The sequence below is a fragment of the Manacus candei genome, unplaced genomic scaffold (assembly GCF_025592945.1).
Source record: "Manacus candei isolate 608988 ecotype Guabito, Panama unplaced genomic scaffold, ASM2559294v1 h1tg000018l, whole genome shotgun sequence".
Classification (NCBI taxonomy): domain Eukaryota; kingdom Metazoa; phylum Chordata; class Aves; order Passeriformes; family Pipridae; genus Manacus; species Manacus candei.
In genome coordinates this window covers 5,505,379-5,511,378 of record NW_026138066.1, presented here as the reverse complement: position 1 = coordinate 5,511,378, position 6,000 = coordinate 5,505,379, and positions in this window count along the sequence as shown.

Below are 6,000 nucleotides of genomic sequence, written 5' to 3'. Positions count from 1 at the left end.
CTCATTTCTGCTCCCTTGGTATTTAGGAGACTGACACCAGACCTTGGGCCTCTGATTCTGGGAGGTGTGCAGGATACAGAGTGCTAAAGGTTTGCAAATGTAGGAGCTCTTTTGCACTGGTTTGCCCCTCTTGAGTGAAGGCTGGGGTCCTTATATCATGGGGATGGCTGACAACTCAAGGCTGCTCTAGCTAAAGGAAAGAAGGAGAGACGCCCAGACACTTGCACTATTGTGCAGCAGGAAGGTGGTAGCTGCATCAGAGATACCAAAGGGCTCTTTGAAGGGGCATGGGATGTTTTAGTATTGATCTCACATTTAGATGTTTAGGTCGCATTTCCAGATTGTCCTTCAGCACTGAACAGGAGCTTGCTGGCTGCATGATGACAGTGGCCACCACCAGCCTGCCCTCATCAGGCAGCAGGAGCAGCGGGCGAAGGGGTGGCTGGGACAGCGGCGGCAGGGAAATGTCATGCCTTGCTGAGCAGCTGAATTGCAAAGACAAAAAAGCTCGGTCTTAAAAATTAGCAACACCTGAGTGGCCCTTCTGCTGTCTTCCACATCATCGCCAGAGACATTTCCCTGTTGCACCAGCTTTACCTCAGGGGATGGTAAGCCATGCTGCCCTCACTGCCACTCTCATGCCACTTCCCCCTCTGACCGTGCAAGGCAGGCTTGGTAGCTTTAGAAATCGAAGGGACTGGAACTCTGAAAGCCCTGGCTGGTTCCCCAGCCACACAAGTGCCCATGGGGCTCTGCCTTCATCAGCAAGACATGGATTTCTAGTCATCCTGCTCACAGAGAAAATACTTGAAAAGGTAAAACAGGTGTAGCCTGGAGGCTCAGGAGCTGAAGATGAAATAAGAAAAGTCCCAAAACTTTACTTTTTTCCTTCTTTTTGTTTTACTCTCATCATCTTTGTGCCAGTTTTTGGCTTTCCACAGGCCTGGATCCTGCCCCGAGGTGCTGAGGGTAGCACTGTGCCAGGACCCCCTGGGAGAGCTGCTGGTGTCCTAGGAGGATTTGCAGTCTCCTCCTGCAGCAAAGATGCTTTCCCACAGGAGTGGAAGAGCTGGGCTGTGACACCCATCCCTCTCCCCCTGCATATGGTGGGGGTCCTGGCCAGGCTTCCAGCCCCCCACTCTCCATCTGGTTCACACCAGCGTGTGCATTCCCATCTGCACAGTGTGCCTGAAGCCGCAGGTCCTCTCTGGGACATCTCCCGATGAGCTGGTCCCCCTCCCTTCGCCTCTTCCCCAGGGCAGCCAAGCCGCGTGGCTCCATGCAAGAGCAGCAGGAGGACAGATCTGAGGAGACAGGAGGCAAACGAACTCCCTTAAATGTGATAGAGGCAACTGCCTGGTTCTGTCAGCCATTGCCCCCTCTGCCCCCTCCCTCCACACCCAACTTGTCTCCTGCTGTTTTTCTCTCTCTCTGGGTATAAGATGTCACAAGGATTAAGCCCAGATCTCCCCTGGGTGCTGCGCTCGCCCCCTGCTTGTCTCTTGAGGTCACCTTGGAGGCGAGTGTTGTCCCCTCCAAACTGGGTGTCGGCCACAGAGGCGCCCGCAGTGGAAATCGCACCCTTGAAATGCTAGGCACAAGCAGATGCGGAGCTGTGTTGTCACCCTTCATAAACAAACCCTGTAAAATGTCCTGGCCTGGTGACCAGCTAGCATTGCTGCTGGAAGAAGGATTGCTGCTCACAGAGTCAGCCAGGCTGCACCAGGGCAGTGGGGCTGGAGCCAGGGCAGGGGGAGATGCTCAGGCAGAGCCCTGTCTCCAAACCCTCCAAGGTTTCCTGCAGTTCTCAGGGTGGTTACCAAATGTGAGTCTATGAAACATGGTGCTGGCACCATGATCACAAGGTGCACAGGTGTGTGTGGCACTGACAGTGGGAGTAACAGCAGTGAGTGGCACTGTGTCCCAGGAAGATCACTGCCATTTTGGGGTCACTGATGTCAAATGATGTAGTGTGTTACATCTGCTGCATGACCTCGCTGGCAGCAGATGCAAATCTCATGGGCTCTCCTAGTGTATCTCATCTCGTTTCCAAAGTGGCTCATAGGGACCCCCAATGTCCCAGAGCCAACCCTGCCACCCTGTACCCATGTGTCCAGGGCATGTGAGATGAATGCAGTTTTCCTTCTGCCTCTTTCCGCTGAGCATCCATCCACTACAACACACTGCCTCTGCCACCATCAGGGAAGTCACCTTCCTCCCCACTGTCCCAGGAGAGAGCCCTTGTGGTCCTGACATGCAGCAACTCTGCAGTGGGGCTGCCTCCCCACCAGGCTTTAATGAGGAATTAATTGCAGATGACACTGCCTGAGCCAAGAAGTTCCCTCCTGGGTCTCCAACAGCATTTGTCCAGGATGGAGTGCAAGAGGAGAGAGAGTCAGTGCTGCTAGTACATGTGCTCCAAGACAGGCAGTGAGGGAGCAAGGGCTGCTGCATCTTTATTCCCTCTTGACCCATTTAAAGCAAGCACCGGTGACTAAGGGAGCTGTCAGGAGGATAAAAATACCTCCCACATGTTCACTATGAAGCCAAGGACAGAAATAGGGGTGCCATCACCTCTCTGGTGAGTGGTTGGGGTCACTCAGTGTTTTGCAATTCTAAAAGTAGAGTCCCCCAGTGTCTCTCACAGCAAACACAATTACAACGGGGTCTCCTCTGCTAAGAGCCTCCTGACATGCACCCTCCCAAAAGTCAGCTCCCTTGTAACCTCCCTTTCCTTCTTTGGGGCCAGAGCAATCAGAAAAAAAAAAACGCAAAGCAGTGGCTCTCCCTTACTTCCAGCAAAAGGAGGAAACCATCACACAAGGATGTTTTCCCTGCAGACCTCAGCCACACACGTCACCACACTGCTGCTGAAATGTCTGTGTCTCTGCACTGCTCACCCCCTTGGGGTCAATCCCTGTGGGGATATGTCCCACTACTGCTGGAGAGGACAGATCCTGGGGTCCTCCTCACTTCCCTGGCCTGAGCTGCTCCAGGCACCGCATTGCTATCTCATGGGAAAACACACAGGATTTTCTGAGTTGGTAGCACGAGTCTGGTTCTGTCTTCCTGGCCCCTTCACATTGGCATACCTGAGAGCTTTTGCACTTGGAGTAGGCTCAGCACATTGTTGCTTTGCAAGCAAGATACTAGAGACCAGCAACCACACCTGGTACCTGGCAGTTTATTTGCTCTTCTTCAGATCACGCAGCTGGGTGCTGCTTTATTAAACCTTGGAAAACATCTTTTGCAGGCAGAAAAATATTGAATGAACCTGGTTTCTTAGCAAACCAAAAGGTCTTAAACCAAGCAACCAGGCTGCAGCAGATACCCCATCTGCTTGACTGCATCTAGCAGTTCAGGAGGGAAGAAGAACCCGTGTAGGAGGGTGCTGTTCCCAGGCTCACTGAGGGCAGCAGTTCTCCTCACAGAGGGTAGCACAGAGAGGTGTCATGGGGAGACATCAACCACTTTCCCTCCCTGGTGGGTGCAAAGCCCGCTGACTGGGCATAGGGAAAGGGCTGGTGCGAGGCCAGGCATGGTTACCGAGACCTGTGGGTTCAAGGAGAAGGCACTCAGACCTTGTGGAGTTTGTTAATAATTTGTCCATAAAAAGCCTGGGCCTGGGGGTGAGTTACAGCAAGGATCTGGCAAGCTCCAGGTCTCCCCCTCTTCCATCGTCCCAAGCTCCCTACCAGGAATGGAGAAGGCTTACAAAGCAGAGGGCAAGCAAGACTCTCTTGCCTATGGCTTTCATGATGTATCTCTAAAATCTGGGTGAGCATTAGCAGGAGACTCAGGCAGAGGTTTACAGGCACCAGCTGGTTGCACAGCATGCTGAGTGGGCAGCACCAAGAACCCAAACATTACTGTCCCTGAAGGACTTGCTTCCTTGATATATCCACCCAGATATATAAGCAGATTGTCCAGGGCAATGCCTTAGTGCTAGTGAGGGTGTAAATTGGTCTCCTGGAGAATTAGAGTTATTGGAAGAAGCAGTATATGCTGAAATAGGCAGTCCTGCTTACTAAATCTGTAATTCCAGCTCTGGCTATATTTTCATCTTTCTAATAATATGTGCAAATATAGTAAGGATGAATCACAGGCTGCAAGGCTTCAGGGTTTTTTTCCCTCCTTTCTCTGCAAATCCATCATGTGGGGGAGAGGGGCATATGGAGAAAAGGAGCTCAGACCCAGGGGAGATCCTGTCCCAACCAAGTCTAAACCCACCCCCTTGGGCCTCTGCATGCTGTCAATCCCAGCCAGGAGCAAGCAGTCCGTTCCACTCTGATTACCTTCACCATTTCATCCCAGCAATGTAACACTCCTGCCCAGGATGTTTCTTTCCCAGGACACTCCTGAACCATTCCCAAACTAGTGGGCCTGTCCCATTCCTGTGTGCATCCCAGGGCTTGTACATCCCCACATCTGGATTTGCCTGCTGGGAATTTTTTGCTTTGTTGCAAGGACCTTTTGCAAATGTTAATGCTTTCCTTGCGCTGGAGAGCTCTTCGGCTGATCTGCCAGAACACATTTCACACGCTTCTCCTAAAATTATGCCCTTTGCTTTTCCCGGCGTTCAAGCTGAAGCAGAGCCCGGTGTGCCAGCGGCATGCAAGGAGAGCAGCTTGTCGGCTGTGCCTGTCTTCGGGGGCAGGGGAGCGAGGGGTTAAGTGCTGCCCAAGTGAGCATTTGCTGGATGGCGGCTCCAGGGCAGAGGGGGGACAGCAGGGGTCCCCGTGGACTCCTCCTGTTGCTTGGGCTTGGTAGGTGCCCTAAGTGGGGAGAGGAGGATGGATCAGAGGATCCCTTCAAGCAAGATAGGCTTCAACACTTCCTCTGTGACAGTGAGCATAAACCTGAGTTCAAAGTACGTCACAATTTGGGCACAAGCATTTTAGCTGCGGATGGCTCTGGGTTTGGGCTGAAAGCAAGGGATGAGCTAAAGAGAAGCTCTTCTTAACACTTCCCAGGCCAGCAGTTCCGCCTCCCCCCCCCCCCCCCCCCTCCCCCGGTTTCTCTCTACTGGAGCCCATCCACGCTGGGCTGTGCACACTCCCTGCACAGCCTTTAACCATCTCCTGAATTGCCACTGCCACTCTGGGCCAGGAGAGTGGCAGGAAAACTGGACATGCCCCATGAGGTCCCTGTGGCTGAAGGAGCAGAGGGGACTGGCCATGATGTGAGAGGCAGCAGGTGGAGGGGGTTTCCCACATAAAATGACCCCTGGGGCCAAGGAGGTCTCTTCTGAGCATGGGGTCAGTGCTCAGTTGGTTGCAGTATCACAAGCAGGTGGTGTTTAGGGGGCCCTTTCAGTGCTGCTCCCATGGCCATTTGATATCAGAGTTGGAATGGGGCTCAGGTGGGCAGGGGAGTGCTGGGGATGGTTCAGCAGGGCTCCTGAGGAACTGGCCTGGCACACACCCTGCTACCCTCCAAATCCCTGTGAAGGGCTCTCAGCAGCCCTCTGGCACAATGCACCCATGCACTTGGACATCCCTCTACACCCCCTGCATCTTCCCAGTCCCCTCCATCTCCTTCATCCCTGCATCTACTGCATTCCCCTGCATGCTCTGCATCCCACACCTCCTACTATATCCTGCACTTCCTACTATATCCCCCACATGCCTCTGCATCCCTATGCATCCCCCAGATCCTCCTGCATCCTTTTATCCCGTGCATCCCACCACAGTTTCTGTAACTCCCACATCCCCTGCATCACCTCATTCCGCCACCCCAGAACATATGCAGCTTACAGTGAGCTTACAATTACCCCCCAGCCACCCTAAACTGTTAATGAGGACATTTAGAGTTAACCGTCCACCGGCTCGATTCCCCTCAAACACCCCTGTTGGGAAATGCTGTGAGGGGATCCGGATTCTTTCCTGCCACTGGTCCTCCCTGGCCAATGCTGGCTGTAAGCAGTTAGTCATGACTATTGTCTCTGTGGTTAGAGATGCTTAAATGCATCTTAAATGACTCACTGGGGAATTTTTATTA